This window comes from Camelus ferus, chromosome 3 (assembly GCF_009834535.1).
Source record: "Camelus ferus isolate YT-003-E chromosome 3, BCGSAC_Cfer_1.0, whole genome shotgun sequence".
NCBI classification, from domain to species: Eukaryota; Metazoa; Chordata; class Mammalia; order Artiodactyla; family Camelidae; genus Camelus; species Camelus ferus.
In genome coordinates this window covers 106,072,482-106,090,815 of record NC_045698.1, presented here as the reverse complement: position 1 = coordinate 106,090,815, position 18,334 = coordinate 106,072,482, and the positions used below count along the sequence as shown (strand labels likewise).

Below are 18,334 nucleotides of genomic sequence, written 5' to 3'. Positions count from 1 at the left end.
CCAAAAGACTGGGCCAGTACAGGGCACTAAGGCAAATGAAAGTCTGGGCCACCACTCATTCACTCCTGGACTACTTACTGAGGGCCTACAGTGTGCCCTAGGCACAGAAACCCATATACCCATACATTTTCCATGAGGATTCTGCAATCAGGACAGCGGCTCACAGTCCACCCTTCATTACTGTCCTCAAGGACCCTTGGTGCTGCAGCACCTAGGTCAGCCCATTACTTTAGCAATGAGGACCCTGCAGATGAGTCAGATAAGAGGACATCAGGAATATGAATCCCTTGGCCTTATGTCTCCCATCGCCCCAAGGGCTCCACTTCTGGTCCTACCTCTGTCCCTTGCTGATCTGAAAGTGACCTGGTCTGAATGGAGTTGAAAGGCTCTGCGGTCCCCTGGGTGCTGGAGAGAAGCCTGTTGACAAAGTCACCAGCTGTCCCCAGCAGGAGCCAGGGAGAGCTCCTCCCTGCACCACTCGCACTGGGAGAGCACTCCTGTCGCAGACCTAGACAGCAACAGAACTTGGACCATCAGGGAGCTCCAGGCCCAGCAGTAACAAGAGCCAGGGCACAAGACCTCAGTCCGCACCAGTACCAGGCAGAAGAAGCATCACTTGGGGGTAAGAGTCAAGGGAAGAGGGGCTGGTGACCTCATAATTTCTATGGAAAATGATGCCATGAACTCAGTCGCAGCAAGACCTTATAGAGCCCTGTAGTTGAGACTCAGGCTGGGGGAGGGGAGTCAAACCCAAGTTCTACTTCTTCACACCTGTGTGACCTTTAGGATTCTGTGCCTCAGTATCCCTCTCTGTAAAATGTTGCTAATAGTAATGTAGGAGAATTAAATGAGATAATGTATGTAAAGCAATTAGCCCAGGGCCTGGCACACAGTAAACATTCAACAAATACTTGTTGAATATAAACTTGCCACAATTAACTAAGGTACCACGGGTTCTCGTTTCATCCATATTCTGGCAGATACTATAAATTGCCCATTTTACAGGCAAGGAAACTGAGGCTAGGGGAAGGTAAGGGCCGATCCCAAAGTTACAGAGCTGACAGACACCCAGGTCAGTCTGAACCTCAGATCAGGGACAATAATGCCCCAGGCTACTCCGAATGCTTTGGGGGCAAGAGTACAGCACAAGGGCGTGATGGTGGGGCTCTGTAACTCCTGGGTCTAGCATGGCTCCTAGCTGACCCGGGTGCCTGAATCTGGGAAAGAACCAGGAGGTCAGTCCCCAGTTTCTCAGTCTCTCCTAGGGCCCACGCGTCCACATACGCCCCCTCCTTACCCCTTCCCAAAGTGTTAAAGATCAGCGTTCAAAGCCGGGGATCGTTGCTCCGAGAACCTGAGGGAGGAGGGGAGTTAGAGACCGGGCCGATCACAGCCCAGAGAAAACCGGTCCGGCTGCCTTACTCTTCCCGAAGCGGGGACACGGCCTCTAACCCCCTCCCTCGCCAGACAAAAGTTTCCCCTGTTCGGGAGTAGGGGAGGGGGAGGGGGCATTCCTCGTGAGTGACATTATCCGTGACCTACAGCTGCCGCGCTGCCCTCGCCGGCACCCCGGCCTGCCCCCGGCCCCCGCGCGGTCCCCCACCCCTTTGTCCTCCCACCCCCGTGCGCGGGGCCGGGCAGATTCTCCCGGCCCGCCCGGCGCCCGCCCGCACCAAACTTGCGCCGGCGGCCGATTGGGCCCCGTGCGGCCTGCACGCCCGGCTCGGGCCCCGCCGGCTCGGCAACAGGGGACTGGCCGGCCTCGGCCCTCCCAGCCTCTTACCTGCCACGGCTGGAGCGCCACCCGGGGAGGGGGCGCTCCCGGCGAGCCGCCGGACGCCTGGGTCCCCCCGGGCGTGCGTGCGCCGCTGGGCACTGGCCGGGGCCGAGGTTAACCCCTTCGCGGCCGCCTCCTGCCTCTCCCACCCCCGCTCCAAGCCGCAGCCGCCGCTGCCGCCGCCCGCCCCGCCTCCCGCTCGCTCGCTCTCCTCCTCCCTCCCCCTCCCTCCCGGTGCCCAGCCCCCAGTCCCGGCCCCCGGCACTGCTCTGGGGCAGCGCGCAGCCACCCCCCCCCATCCCGCGGCAGGCGGCGGGGGTCTCCCCGAAGGCTGGAAGTTGGGGCGCTCCGCCTCGCCCACCGCGGGCCCGCGGAGCACAGAGGGGCGAACCCGCGCGCCGAGGGGCCCCCAGCCCATCTCTCCTTACCCCCTCCTGCTCCGGCGCCTACCTCCCCGAATCGCTGCGGTGGAAGCGGGGTTCGATCTCGTGATGGAGCGTGGGTGCCGGCCGTAGATCTGCTCGGGAGGCCCAGGCGGCCGGCGGGCGTTCGGCGAGCACCCCGGGGCGGGGGCCGGGGCGGGACCGGGCGCTGCTATCGGGGCTGGATTTCTCGGCTTCCACCCGGATTCTCCCTCGGCTCTCCCGGCCGATTCGGTGCTGCTCGGCGACCACGTGACGCGGGCTGCCTTTGACCCCAGTCTCGGAGCGGGTAGGGGGCGGGGGCCGGAGGGGGGGTGTCAGATGTAGGACCCACGAGGGCCCGGGGCGGCTGCCTGGAGTCCCGGAGGTGGTGACCCCGGGGAAACAAAGCCCCGGGGAAGCCAACAAGTTCTTCGGGGTCAAAGAGGGAACAGCGCTGGGGGTCTAAGAGGCTTCAGAGGGAACCAGGGAGACAAAGACTCGCGCCGCCGCGCCACTGAGGTCTCTGGGAGCACCCTGGCCGGCCTGAGGGGGCCTCCTGGCTCTACCGCCACTGGGCTTATGACAACCGTCCAGGCCTCTTCAGCGGGCTCCTCAACAGCCAAGTCTGCTGCCGTGACTCCTCCTGGGCAGGCCTTCCTGGCACCCCTCACCCCTTTGCCCTGACTCTCGAAAACCCCTTTATTTCCTTTACCATGATTATCTGGTTCATTTACTGGTTTCATTGTTTACTAGAATGCCATCTCCCCCAACAAGTTGTTCCCAGCTGAATCCCCAGTGCCTAGCACATAACAGGCAGATGAAGAGGTGCAAATCTCTCCTCCCGCTGAGCCTCAGTTTCCCACCCCCAGTGTTATTTCAACCATCTCAAGGACCCCGCAAATTAGGCAAGAGTACAGTGGTCATCCTCATTAAACAGATGAGGAAAACGAGGCCCAGGGAGAAGAAATGATTTCTGGGAGTCTCTTAAGTGGCTGAGAGCCCCAGCCTGCACGCAGATCTGACTGTTCCAGGTGGAGCGTTTTGCCATCCATGAGCCAGCCTGTAAAATGAGGCACTGGGTCATTAGTTGATTGATTGATTAGTGAGCCATAAGGAGCTTGCTAATGATGTAGATCACCAGGCCCCACCCCTAGAGATCCTGACTCTGGGCCTGGGGTGAGGCTGGAGCAAATTTGGAAAACAGTGGATTGTTAGTTTCCTAAGGACTTGCCTGCTCAGAAGGCCCAGGCGGCCAGCGGGGCGTGCAGCAAGCACCCCGGGGCAGAAGCTCAAGATTATCTAACTGTAGGAGCAAAGTTTAAAAAACAAACAAACAAAGAGTAACCAGAGCAGAGCCAAGGGGGATAGAGAAGCCAAACTTGACACATGAGGGTAGGACAGACTCATTCCAAGTCCTTGAATATTGTCTGGGTCTTAGGCAGGTTAAACAAGTCCCTAGACTCTTACTCATGCTAATTGCTGCTTGGGAGACCATTTCCATTCACATGAGATCCTGTGAGCATCTTCTCTGTGCTAGGCCTTGTGCTCTTGGTAACAGAGGTACAGGGTTGAAAGAGGTACAGGAGGACTCAGAGAGCAGTGAGGAGTCAGACAATGAGAAGGCAGCCTCGACTGCCGCACAGGTGAGGCCTGGGAGGAGCCAACCCATGCCAGTGCCTGGGACAGGCTGGAGATGGGCTCACACAGGCTGCTCTTTCCCAGGGTGTGCAGAAGCGTCCAGGGCAGCCTCTGCTCAGCCTCATTCCACACTTTCCATTCTGTCTCCTCTGCCCATCAGAGCTCCAGGGTCTCCTTCATGCCCTTTTGACCTCCCACAGACCTAGGTCTGCACTCTCAAGAAGTGTCTGGGTATGTTTGGAGATGATCTGCATGTCCCTCCCTGTGTCTGGAGGCTGAATTGTGGGCCTGTTGGGGACACCCAGGGCAAGTGCTCTGGCCCACAATAAGAGGGGAGCAGAACAAGGGAACTTCGGGAGGAGGAGGCAGGATCTCAAGGGACAGGGCAGGATGGGGGGGCGGTGAGGGGAATGGACATTCCCAGTACAAGGAACAACCTGTTACAGCCGCATGGAAAGCATTCAGGAAAAGCTGAGTGTTGCATGGGGGACTGGGGGTGGGGCGGGAAGGGGTGGAGGAAGCAGGAAGGAAAGAATGAGCAAGAAAACTGGAGAGGTGGGTTAGGAGCGGATTATGGGTGACCTTCTATGAGGGGCCCAATGGAAGGGACATCCGAGGGCCAGGTGGAGTGAGAAGGCTGTAAGCAGGTGAGGTAGTAAAAGCCCTGCTGTGGGAGGGTCGAGGGGAACAGAGGCCAGTCCTCCTCCCCAAGCTGAGTGAGAGCCAGCATCTCACCAATCGAGATGCAGATCCAAAGCCTTTAAGGGGCAGCTGTGAGCTGGGGTAACTCCCCGTCACTGACAGCTCTTTCTGCTTTTTTCAAGTCTTCAGAGTTGCTGTTCACCATGTTGGGTCCAAGGCCCTCCAGCTCACTATCATCCAGAAAGCCTGTAAAATGCGAGGCCCAGGCCCTACGCAGGGAACCGGCCTCCATGGGTCTAGGTGAAGCTGAGGACCTGCATTTCTAACCATACCCTGGGAGGTTCTGAGGAAGGCTGTCAAGATGCCCTGCTCCTCCATCCCCTCAGGACCCACCCACATCTCCCAGAGCTTTGGGGACCTTCTCTGTGCTGGCAAACCCCCTGCCCACACCTCCCCCTCAGCTTGTGTCCCCCACCACTGCCCACTTGGCATGCTGCTTGGGTGCCCCAAGGTTCGCTTTATCCAATTCTGTAAGTCAAAGGCTGAACTCATTGTCTTCCACCCAAACCTGCTTCTCCCCCTCCTCCTGTGTGTTCAATTCATATGCCTAGCCTAGAAATCTGACACCAGCTCCTTGTCCCCGCATTGCATTCATGGGCCAGTTCTATTGGTTCTGCCTCCAGTTTTTTCTTCTCTAACCCAATCCCATTCCTTCCTCTTCATCACTACCACCCTAGTCCAAGCCACCATCTTGTCTTTGCCTTGGCCCATGTTAACAGCCCCTTAACTGCTCTCCCTCCCTCCCACTCTGTCTCCTCTCATACAACCTCAAAAAGCTCATTTCTTACTTAAACCCACCAATGGCTTCCCATTGCTCTCAGGATAAATTCTCCACCTTTTTGTCCAGCCTATCTCTTGTCTTGAAATGGTTTGCACCACTTTCCCCTTTACCTAATTCCCCATTAAAATTGTGGATTGCCTGGGTCTGAATGCCAGTTCTGCTGCTGACAAGTTGTGTGACCGTGGGCCAGTTTTTCAACCTCTGTGTTCATCTCTAAACTAGGATAATAATAGCCTGTACTTCATAGGGGCATTGTGAGAATTAAATGAGTTAAATGAATTAAATGAGTTAAACACCACCTCAGAGTGGTGTCTATCATATGATAAGCATTATTAAAGTGTTAGCAAAATGATTATTTGTGATCCTTTGGGCATCAGGTTGAATTTCATTTCTCCTCGAGCTTCCCCTGTGCCCCTGACCCAGACCACTTCCTGGTCTACATGTCACAATCTCTCTTCATCACGCTTATAGTTATTTGTCAGCTGCCTCTCTAGACTGTATGCTGTGTGTGGACAGGACTGTATTGGTCACAGACACAGCTGAGTCCCGGAGCCCCACACAGTGCCAGGCACAGGGCAGGCAACCAGTACATATTTGCTAACTAAACATATAAAATGAAAGTCAATGGATTCATCACAAAACACAGAACACTGTCTCCCTACAAAATGCCCATCCATGGCACTTCATTCCTTTATTCATTTGACATTGATTAGTACCTCTCCTATAGTCTTCCTCACACCATCCTGGTGGGGGAGAGGGAGTAGACAGACACAGAGATGGTCAGGACAGATGTGGCCCCTGTCCTCCAGGAATGTGTAGCCTACTGCAGAGACAGACAAGTAAATGCATCAGAAGATATGATGCAATGTAACCATGCTGTGATACTGGCCTGTAACAATTCTGTTTCCCAGGAAGTCTTTGGAACATGAAAGTGAAAAGTAACTAAAAACAGACACTGTTGCCTACTTTAGCCAGCGTCCCCAGTTCCCAGCAGGGTCGTCTATAGAGTAGGAAGGGTAGGTCCTGTTCCAAACGCACTAAGGCCACCCGCTCTTTCCCTGCCTGAAGACCTCCTATTCAGCCTTCAAGGCCCCAGGTAAGCAGCACCTCACCCGGGAAGCCTTCCTGCTCCTGCCAGGGCTCTGTATGGGACTTGGTCATGGCTTGAGTGATTTTCTGGGACTACGGCGGGATGTGTCACAAAGAATCCAAATTCCATGTCATTTGCTTCTTTAAAAAAGTAAAAGGTGATTCGATGAATGTGTAACTACATGTGATTTCATGTTTGGACTTCAGTGGAGGCAGAAAATAGCCTCTGTCAGACCATGTGATCTGATTTGTGGTTTGGAGAACATGGTCACCGTAATTATAGCATTGACCACATGGTGTAACAGTTTCCTCTCCTTTCTCACGCACACACACATACACACAGAGTTCTTCAAGGACAGAGACTATCTGCTCCCTGGCAGAGCTTGATATATGTTCAACAAATGAAGGGGGAAAGTCTGAAATGGGCAGGCAACCCATGCTTCAGACGGACAATGGATACAGATTGTTCTGGAAAGCTACCAAAGACTGAGGCGGGGGATAAGAGCAATTAAAAGCAATTAATCTCTTACTCTGGTCATGCTACCTGCTTTCCATTTACTCTGCAGCCGAGACAGCTGCACCTCAGAGAGGTGAAGCAACTTCCCCAAGGTCACCCAGACAGGAGTGGCAGAGGAGGTTTCAAATCCAGGTCCACCCAACTCAAAGGCTAAATTCTTGCCACGGTTTACCCCACCTCCCAGTGCCCAGGGGCAACGAGTCCCCAGACTATGTAAGACCGCCTGAGTTCCACGCCCCGTTCCCTCACACCCACAGGGCTCCCTCCCCACCCTTCCCCGCCATACCCCCACCTTCATCTACACTGCTGCTCTTTGAAGAGCACTCGCAGCTGTGTTCCAAAGCAGTCCCAACTCTGGGGCCAGGTTTCCTGTTTCAGGCAGATCCCAAGGATGTGTGTCACGCCTTCCCCAGCCCATCCCTCACTCCCCGGAGCCGTCTGGGCCAAGGACTCAGCTGCACAATCCCTTTCGCACACAGCACTCTTCCTGTGTTTTATAAAGCATTTTCCCACTCTGTAAACCAATTCCTGGGGACTCCCCAGCAGTCCTGACAGGTTTTCACAGCGGAGACTTTTCACCCCCATGTAAGATGAGAAAATGGAGGTTTGGCCAACCTGTGGGAGATCCCCCCAGCCGGCCCAAGGGCAGGGCTGCAGCTAAACAAAATTTCAGACCACCCGCCCGCCTTCTTCCAAGTCCCCGGAGGGTTCAACTTGACGAAGAGAACACGGATGGAGGGTGAAAGATCTTCAGAATCCTCACACAGAGAAGATAATGGCTTCTGCAAACAAATGTAAATCGGTTAATTTCCCTTTTTACTGGGTTCATTGTGATGCACCAGTTACAACCTGGCAAAAGAAAAACACTCACAAGCACATGTGGTCTCTAAATGACATTACAGCAATAGGCTCAAAGTCCTCTGAGGGCAAGACAGGGTCCAGAATCCAGTCCCAGCCCGCTAATCTGGGGCAGAAGCCAAGGGCAGAGGCACAAAGGTTCTTTCCCAAACCTCCCTAGAGGGGCTCTGCGCTGCCTGTGCCTTCACCCCCAGGCCATCTCTCATCCACTCCCCCACTATCTGGCCTCCTCATTCTTCAGTTCTCTAAATTTGATCACCAGAAGCTAATTTTTTTAAACTGAAGTATAGTTGATTTACAATATTGTGTTAGTTTCAGGTGTACAGCAAAGTGATTCAGTCCCCAGTTTTATTTTCAGATTATATATTTTATATATAATATAATATATTTTATATATTATATATTTTCAGATTATATTCCACTATAAGTTATTACAAGATATTGAATATAATTCCCTGTGCTATACAGTGAACCTGTTGTTTATATATTTTATGTATAGTAGTTTGTATCTGTTATTCCCATATTATGAATGTGTCCCTCCCTCCAGCCCTCTCTCCTTTGGTAACCATGAGTTTGTTTTCTATGCCTGTGAGTCTGTTTCTGTTTTGTATATAGATTCATCTGTATTACTTTTTTTAGATTCCACATATAACTGGTATCATATAGTATTTGTCTTTCTTTGTCTGACTTAATGTCACTAAGTGTAATATTTTCTAGGTCCATCCATGTTGCTGCAAATGGCAATATTTCATTCTTTTTTATGGCTGAGTAATATTCCATTGTACACATAAACCACATCTTTATCCATTCATCTGCTGAAGGACACTTAAATTGCTTCCACGGCTTGGCTATTGTAAATAGTGATGCTATGAACATTGGAGTGTATATTATCTTTTTGAATTACAGTTTTCATTTTTTCCAGATACATACCAGGAGTGAGTTTGCTGGATCATATGGTAGCTCTATTTTTAGTTTTTTAAGGAACCTCTATACTGTTTTCTATAGTGACTGCACCAACTTACATTCCCACCAACAGTGTACAAAGGTTCCCTTTTCTGTACACCCTCTCTAGCATTTATAATATTTGCAGATTTTTTGATGATGTCCATTCTGACTGGAGTGAGGTGATACCTCATCGTGGTTTTGATTTGCATTTCTCTAATAACTGGCGATGTTGAGCATCTTTTCATGTGTCTGTTGGCCACCCGTATGTCTTCGCTGGAGAAATGTCTATTTAGGTCTTCTGCTCATTTTTTAATTGGGTTGTTTGTTTTTTCCATATTGAGTTGTATGAACTTCGAGCTAAATACTTTTAACATCACTTGGAACAAAAGATTACATTCATCAAAGAGGGGAGGGGACTTCTCAAGATTTCCATCAATTATTCCAGTTTATTCTCACCACTCCCATGGGGTATTGGGTGGGTGTCACAACTCCCACTTCCTAGTTAAAGAAACTGAGGCTCAGAATCCCAGTGCCCCCACCAAGTGAAGCAGGGAGGATGGGCTTGGTCACCCGGTCTGGAAGTTGCTGTCCAGTCTTCCTGGGTCCCCACACTCCTTACAAACACACACACACACACACACACACACACACACACACAAACCGGGCCCACCTTCATTGTTTGCATGCTCCTCCAGGGCTACCTTGTTGTCTTAGTTTATGATTCCTGAACTAATCCAATCTGCCTCCTTGCAGAAATGGAGAAACTGAGGCCCAGAGAGGATCAGGGGCCTGCCCCATCACCAGTGACATAGCAAACCTGCAAAGGCCCCTGCCCGTGGACCCTTCCCCATTGCCCAGCTGTGTGCGCATCAGAAGCTGAGAAGGAAGTGGCACCATCAAGGCAAGAACTCCCAAGGTCAAGTCTAGACACCATTCCTGGGCCCTTGGAGACAGGCCAGCATGTAGGGGGTAAGAGGGGAGTGTTGACCCCAGTGGAAAGTTGGCTCTGAAACTGGCATGGTGGTCAGACTCTTGTCTAGGGTTATTTGCTCCAACAGGCATGGAAATTCTTTTCATTCCAAGGCCCACTCTTCACACAGAGCCGTCTGGGCTGAGTCTGTCCTGAGATGAAGCTGGGGTTGGGGGAGGGAAGCAGGAGGGAAATTGCAGGAATAACCCCCACCCCGCATTCACACACAACATGGTCGCACTCATTCACTCATACGCTGCACACACCACTCACCCCACCCACCTCCCTTTCCCCAATACGCCCTCCATCCGTGCTTAAGAGCTTTGCAGTTGGACTATCCTGTGTTGAAATCCAAGGTCAGCCCTCACTTACTGTCACTTAATTTGGCTTCAACTGTTTACTTGTAGAATGGGGATAATAGTAGTTACATCATAGGGTTATTGAGGAGATTAAATGAAATATTAAGAAGCCACTTAGCACCGTGCCTGGCATAGCTATAGTTGTTACTGCTACTTTACCCAACACTCCCCTACAGCTCATTGGGGTTCCCCTCTATTGTACATACACTTCCCTCCCTGGAGGCTAACTCCCAGGCTGCCCTTAGCCAGCTGACCCGCCCTCCAGGCCCTACCACCCTCTGATCCCTCTACTCTAGGAAGCCTGGGACCCTCCAGGCCTGGGTACAGGCCATGTGTGCACAGCATCCCTTCTGCCCAGAATATCCTCACCTCCACCTCTTTGTGACTCTAACCAGCACTCCCTTTCCTTCAATTCCAGCTCTAGTCTGACCTCCTCCAGGACGCCTTCTCCGAGTGACCTCTGATCTTCCTCTTCTGAATTGCTAGGGCTCCCTGAGTGAGTCATTGCCATTTAGGACTCACTGCCTTGGGACTCTTGACTCTGTCAGTGGGAAAGCCTCTTCCTTCTTCCTCCCCACAGTCTCTTAAAACTGAAAGAAGCATTTTCCAGGCAGATTTGAGGCACCCTAAATCAACCTCCTGATTCCTGTGTCACCCCACATCCTAGCACCTGTAGTCACCCATCACATATCTTCCCGGAGCTGAGAGCAGGGCAGGGCCTAGAGCCCATAAGGTACAGGCCAGTTACCCAGATAGGCAAACAGAACACAAATTTGGAGAGGCTGGGGGACCCTCACTCCATCACTGGGGTCCCAGCAATAGTTCTGCTGAGGGACGGGAAAGCAGAGAAGTTCATCTGGAGCTGAGGGTCCCTGCTGGGAGGGTTCCTGAAGCCCCCCTGTAGGAACAGGTATCAAGGTAGGCCCTGCAACCAGGAGGGGAGGGCAGGACAGGATCCAGACTACACATCTGTCATGGGGAGAAGTATGCAGACCTGTCCTGGGAAGCCCCGGAAGGTGCCCATGAGGGTGGAAGTAGCTGCAGGAAGAAGATTTCCCCCCTGACCCTGACACCCAGGGACTCTAATCATCCCCAAAGCCCAGCAGCCTCGGTGGCAGTGCGTTCTGCACGGGGGGGGGGGGGGGGGGGCGCGGAGGCTGGTCAGTGCTGGTCAGGAAGGGCTAGAGGATCCCTGCGTTGCGGGGAGAAGGACTAGGATTCTTAGATTCTTCTCAGCTCTGAGAGTTAGTGTCTAAGACTCAGAGTCAACTAAAGATATAAAGATCTGGAAATCTCGCTCTAACATTCTGTCTCTTTAAAATTCTGAAACAATGCACACGAAATTTCAAATTTTCTAGTAGCCACATTTAAAAAGTAAAAAGAAACAACAATGTATTTTAGCAATACATTGTATTTAACCCAGTATACCCAAAATGTTATCATTTTGACATGTATTTAATGTAAATAAATTATTAATGAGATGTTTAAAATTCTTTCTTCTGTACAAAGTCTTCGAAATCCGCTGTGTATTTTATACACACAGCTCCTCTCAATTCAGACTCGTCACATTTCAAGGGCTCAATAACCACACGTGGCCAGTGGCTAGCTACAGTGTTGGACAGCACAGTTCAGAAACCTAAAATCTATGACTCACTTTTCTAAAATTCTGGGATGCTGTGCGTCTGAGATTCTAGAATTCTGCAGTGTACTAAGGTTCTGTAATGCTCCAACTGTGATTCCACCAGATTAGAATGTTGCCCCAGCTCTGCCTGTGGATAAGGCTTCTCCCCCACAGGTCTTTTGTGTGGAAAGAGATCCAGGCCCCTGCAGAGCCCCTGGGTGGGGTGGGGGGAGGGGGGAGCCAGGAGCCCTCCCCTCAGCTGCCCCCACCATCTAGCCCAGCAGGTGGAAGAGGGGGTCGGTACACCCGTTGAGCCCAGGGTGCTGCCTCTCCATGTGGAGCTGCCTCACCCACCATCCCTCCAGCTCATCGCTCCATCCAAGCGCACAAGCCTGGAAGTGAGACTCCAGCCTTTGAGTCCTCCTGGGGAGGGGGCGTGCCCTTGCCTCCCACCCTTGGTTTCTGTCCACTTCAGAGAGAATCTGGGGGCTGCTGCAGCAGATGGAGCCGGGGAGTGTGGTTCAGACCCCAGATGGAAGCCCCTGAGGGTGGAACTGGTCTCCGTCTGCTCTAAGCTAGGGCCTGGAGGTCTGAGGAGGGCAGAAGTCAGAAACCCAACACTGAACCTCAGAAGGCTCTCTCATGTCCTGTAATGTATGCCTTGAACAATGCAGATGGGGAAACTGAGGCCCAGGAGCAGAAGGGATTTCCCAACCCAGGCATAAGGCGAGTGTTGTGATCTGCCAGAAGGATGTCTCTTGGTTAGCCACAGGTCTCCTCTTCCTATTTTCAAACTCACTGTCCCATCTCTGCCTGTGGGGAAAGTCAAGGCACAAATTTGGCATGGCAGGGTGTCTGGGAGGCTGCTGGATACAAGGGGTTGTATCCAAGTGGGTGACTTCTTGGCTTTGAGATGCCTATGCCAAGCCCAGAGTCATCCTGGTTCTAACCAGACTCTTACCCAGGCTCCTCCTGCCCCAGGCCCACGGGCCCTTCAGAGGGTCTGGAGGATGGGAACTTGGGGCACAGGCAGGAGTTTGGGGGAGGCAGAAGCTGGAGCTGGGTGGAGAGGGTCTCAGTCGACAGTGATCAGCTTCTGCATCCAGTCATTCATTTTTGTTCTCCATTTCAATGTCCTTGAGGGAAGTGGGTATAGCTCAGTGGTAGAGTACAAGCTTAGCATGCGCAGTGTCCTGGGTTCATTCTCCAGTACCTCCATTAAAAAAAAAAAAAAACTTAAAAAAAAGTCCTTTTGTAGCCACAGTCCCACTTATCCTCACAAGAGCCCAAGAGGAAAGGTGGGAGGGAGAACTTGCCATCAGTACATAAACTTCCAACACAAAGGCCACACAGAAGCCCTGGTCCTGGACCTCTGTTACCCTTCCACTTTTCACCGGGGAAACTGAGGCCCAAAGTGGGGCTATGATCTGTCTTAGGCTACAGAGCCAGAGGGAGGCTGGTCTAGTCCTCTGGGGAATCACTGGCTCAGCACCCATCCAGGGAGCTCCCCCACCTTGCTGCACTTCCAGGCACCCAGACGCTCTGCAGCTAAGGAGACAAACACCAGCAGTCACCCGCAGCCACGTGTCCCGGGCTGGGCTGCTTCCAGGCTGGGTTTCCCCTCTGGGGAAAGCCCCAAGGTTGTTCTGCATGGTCAGGAGAACCAGGGAGGAAATGAGAAAAATCCTGCTACAGAGGGTCACCGAAAACAGCCAGACCTGCGGCCTCTAGAGACCTGGCTCTGCCAGAGTGGAGGTGCGGAGGCGGGGGTTGGGGGTGCCACATGGTGGTGGGCCTGGAATCTAGATTTGGAAAGGCATCAGCTTTGGAGTGAGGGGGGCCCGGGTTGAGTTCCAGGACTGCTACTTTAGGAGCTGTGTGATCCTGCGTCCGTGACTTCACCTGCGCTCCCTCCCCTGTTAACTGGCTAACAGTCATCTCCAGGATAGTAGGGATCTGAGTGCACACAAACTAAGCCCACAGTTAGTTCTCCCCTGAATGCCCTTCCAAGAACCGATGAGTTCTGGGGGCCCCTCATCTGCCACACTTTGCTGCCATAAAAATGCTCCCTAAATATTTTTTGAATAAACAAGTGAATGAGTGATTGTTGCCAGCCAAGAATACAGGAACATATCAGGGAATGCTTTGAACCAGTCCATCAGGAGATCTGACAGACTCCGTCACAGCTCACTGGGTAGCCTCACTTTTAAGTCTGTAATAACTAAGCTTTCTAAAGCACTCACTATGTATCAGGCCTTGCTAAGAACCTTATGCTCTTAGTTCTCCCAGCAACACTCTGAGAACGTGTGACTATTATCCCCATCTTCCAGATGAGGAAACTGAGGCACACAGAGGCTAGGTAGCCCTGAGGTCACATTGCTATTCAGCCACAGCACCTAGATGTGGACCCAGCCTTCCTGCCCGCAGAGCCCATGGTCTGCACTTGCGCATGGCCGAGGACCCTTGAGCTCTCCCCTTTCCGGGCTCCTCTGGCCAGGACTCCTGTTGGTAAGGGGGCTCCCCTTCCCAGGCTGGTCCCGCTCAGGGCTTCCCATGAATTTTGGAGGATCCTGCAAATCAGCCTTTGGGGATGTACATGGGAGATGAAGTCGAGGCTCTACCAACTCCAAAACTGCCACCCGGGCCCTTTGTCAGAGACTAATTCTCACAGCTTTCCGGCTGCTTCCTGCCCAGAGGGAGGCAGGAAGCAAGGCCATTGGGGACTCAGGCTCCAGCTCCTTTGTTTTCCCTCAGCTCATCCTCCCCTCCCTGCCCCAGCCTGTGGACCTTCCTCTTCCTTGCCCAGCCTCAGACCTTGACCTTAAGGTTCACTCCCAGGCAGACTTCCCAGTGGGAGGGCAACAACTCAGGGCTGGGAAGGCAGGGGCTGGTTCTATGTGCTGCTAAGAACTAAAGGGTGGTTTTCTCTCTGGGGGTGCGAGTAGGGGTGCAGAACTGGAGAAAACCTGCCCCATGATGGGGGAGGTGAGGGTCAGGAAGGTGCTTACAACTCATCTAGGCACATCAGTTTTCAAGGAAGCTCCACAGCAATCGCGCGGATCATCCTGACCACCTGGTTAGAGGTGTTACCCTGCTATCACCCCAATTTAACACAAGAGGAAACTGAGGCCCAGGAGGATTAAGAGACATGGTCATGACTATGCAGACATTTAGGGACAGAAGCAAATGTTTACCCAAGTCTCCAGAGAGTGACTTATGTGATTATAATAACTATTATTATTATTATTGCAAATATTTCCCTAGTTCTGACTCTGCCAAGAGCTTTCCTCTGTGTACCTCATTTAATCCTCTCAGAAGTTCTAAGAAGTAGTGATCCCCATTTTACAGATGAGCAAACAGGCTCAGAAAAGCAAATCAGCTGCCCCGAGTCCAGCTATTTGCATCTACTAGTCAGAGTGTGGAGGCAATTTGAACTTAAGTCTGTCTGGCCCCAGGTCTCAGGTCTTACAGTCAGGACAGGGCTGCCTCCACCTGGGGTAGAAGAGTCACCTTACTTCCCAAAATAGGGCCTGCGCCGGGACTGGCCTCCCCATCCCCTGTTTATGGTGCTGCTTCTGGCCTGGTGCACACAGCCCCCGGGAGCCTCTCCAGCACTGGGCCCTGGGAAACATCACAGGCACTGCGGGATTCTGGGGCGTGCTGGGGCCACAGCTGTGTGTGGACAGCGCACCCGGTCTAGGCCTACGTGGCCCTGTGACAGCCTCACAGATGAGTGCGCACATGCACACAGATTCCTTTTTCCCTTCATTCATTTACAAAACACCAGCCTACCGGCCTTTGTATTTATATGCACAGACATTTGCTCCTTTTGCTGACCTCCCCAAGCAGGGACAGCTACATAACTGATGGGGCCCAGTGCAAAACGGAAATGCAGAACCCTCCTTATTCAAAAATTAAGAATCCCAAGACAGTGACAGCAGAGCATCCAACCAGCTGCAGGGCCCGGGTGGAGCACACAGGGGGCCTGCCCCTGTGCCCTCCTGCCCTGGCTCACCTTGGCCTCTCCCCCTCTGTCTCCCCTCCTGCCACCTTATCCTCCTTTCACACCCTCACATGGTCCACAATCTTCTCCACCTCAGGGCTTTTACAAAGGCTGTTCTCCCCACTATGAGCCCTTCTTTCAGTCATTCTCTCGGAACTCCTCGTTATTCAGCTCTCAGCCCAGATGCCACCTCCTTGGGGAAGCCTCCCTCACCCCCAGTCTCAAGTGGCCACCCACTTAGCTCTTCATCATATCTGCCAGTTGTCCCTTCCTAGTGCGCATCAATCTGTGACCTCGTGTGTACTTGGCAGTTTACTGTTTATTATCCATCTTCCCCAGTAGAATGCTGCCCCCCAGGGCAGGGTCATGTCTGTCCTGAACAGCACTGTTCTGTTCACCCCAGTACAGAGGCCCAATCCAGAGCTTTGCACACAATAGATGTTCAATAACTATTGGTAAAACAGTGAATGAATGAATGAATGAATGGACACAGACACCCACTTACCCCCCTCTCCCTGCTACACTGCCTCCCACCCTCCCTCTGCACCCCAGACAAGCACAGAGATGCTCTCTGAATGTCCTTGTGCCCCAGACATCCCAACACAGAGAGCTAATGAGACCCAGAGGGGCAGGCGGATCCTGAGGCCTTGAAACAAGGACAGATGGAAGAGGTAAGGCCTGGAGAGAAAGAGAAAAAGATGGAGGGAGGGAGGAGAGGGGGCGAAGAAGGAAAAGAGGAAAGAGAAAGGAAACAGAGCCAGAAGAAGGAGAGAAAAGGTAGACAAAGAGGGAAGAACAAGCCAGGCTTGCTGATCATCCCGTTTCTCCTCTTTATTAGCGAAACTAATAATTACTATTAATACCTGGCCCCTCCCCGGCCCTTTCATCCAGGCTGGTGGGGAAGTTCTGAAGATGAAAGTCTGGGGGCCTCTCAGATGCAGGTTCCAGGGCTTCACAACCACTAATTAAACTTGGCAGTCCCTTCCAATTACCCCCTCCCCCTCCTCCCCCGGGAGGCTGGGCCACCTGACTCAATGTCTTTCCAGGTGGGAACGCCATCATGTAGCTAGCTGCAACCTGGGCCTGGCCCTCCTTCGAGGGAGGCTCGGTAGCAGCAGTTGAGGGGGGTGGGGCTGTCAGCAGAGAGACTAATGGGGGAGGGGCCAGAAAGGAACCTCACACCAGGTGGCACTGAAACCCAGGACCCCTGCCCCCAGCTGAAATTACAGCCCCATCCCAGAGGCTGCCTCCTCCAACCCCTCCCCAGGGTCTGTATCTCTGAGCCCTGCCAGATGGCAGTGGGGGAAGTGCCACTGGGAAGGAAGATCTCGGCAGACAAAGAGGCAGAGTCAGCTTGACCAGCTCCTTCAGGGCCACCAGAGTCCTGGTCTCTCATATCCTCAGGGGCCATTTTGTTCCACTTCCTTCAAAGGGGCCTCCCCTCTCCAGCAGTCATGACTAACGTCAGCCAGGATTCCCGCACACCTGCAGTGATGGGACCCTCACTACCTCGTTATTGAGCTGCCTGGATGGTGAGCTGTGTGAGCTTATCCAATCCCTTGACATAAGTACTATTGAAAGGCTCCTGAAATTACCTCAGCAGCCCTGACCTTTCCAAAGTGCCTCAACTGCCTGTCCCATCTCTCTACTAGGATGTCACGTGAGTGGCTTCAAAAATAACAGGGCTTGACCAATAGGCACATGAAAAGACGCTCGAGATCGCTAATTATCAGAGAAATGCAAATCAAAACCACAATGAGGTATTACCTCACACCAGGCAGAATGGCCATCGTTGAGAAGTCCACAAACAATAAATACTGGAGAGGCTGTGGAGAAAAGGGAACCCTCCTACACTGCTGGTGGGAAGGTAGTTTGGTGCAGCCGTTATGGAAAACAGTATGGAGATTCCTCAAAAAACTAAAAATAGGCTTACCATATGATCCAGCAATCCCACTCCTGAGCATATATCCAGAAGGAACTCTAATTCAAAAAGACACATGCACCACAATGCTCATAGAAGCACTATTTACAATAGTCAAGTCATGGAAGCAACCTAAATGTCCATCAACAGATGACTGGATAAGGAAGTTGTGGTATATTTATACAATGGAATACTATTCAGCCATAACAAAGAATAAAATAATGCCATTTGCAGCAACATAGAGGGACCTGGAGTTTGTCATACAAAGTGAAGTAAGCCAGAAAGAGAAAGAAAAATACCATATGATACCACTCATATGTAGACTCTAACAAAAAGACAGCTGAACTTGTTTACAGGGCAGAAACAGACTCACAGACATGGAGGGCAAACTTATGGTTACCAAGGTGGAAAGGGGTAGAAAGGGATAAACTGAGAGTTTGGGATCTGCAGATACTAACTACTATATATAAAATAGATAAACAAACAAGTTTATACTGTATAGCATGGGGAACTATATTCATATCTTATAGTAAACTATAATGGAAAAGAATATGAAAATGAATATATGTATGTATATGTATGACTAAACTATTATGCTGCACACCAGAAATTGACACAACATTGTAAACTGACTATACTTCAATTAAAAAATAAAATAAAATAAAATAAATGCTGGAGACGGTGTGGGGAAAAAGGAATCCACCTACACTGTTAGTGGGAATATAAGTTGGTGCAGCCACTGTGAGAAA

General features: G+C 51.9%; 1 protein-coding gene and 2 long non-coding RNA genes across 3 annotated transcripts in view; 2 read left to right on the top strand and 1 right to left on the bottom strand.

Annotated features, from left to right (window-relative positions):
• The window catches only part of NDST1 (N-deacetylase and N-sulfotransferase 1), a 65,152-nt gene extending 62,748 nt beyond the window's left edge, over nt 1–2,404 (bottom strand). The window contains 1 exon segment of the mRNA XM_032477116.1: nt 2,228–2,404. The gene's annotated coding sequence lies outside the window, so the exon portion shown is untranslated.
• On the top strand, nt 345–11,509 carry LOC106730965. Its single transcript, XR_001367413.2, has 3 exons — nt 345–622; nt 9,465–9,680; nt 10,459–11,509. It is a non-coding gene; the product is annotated as an uncharacterized LOC106730965 (long non-coding RNA).
• Nucleotides 2,599–5,654, top strand: LOC116662777. Its single transcript, XR_004318824.1, has 2 exons — nt 2,599–4,050; nt 4,644–5,654. It is a non-coding gene; the product is annotated as an uncharacterized LOC116662777 (long non-coding RNA).
• Nucleotides 11,510–18,334: the final 6,825 nt, after the last annotated feature.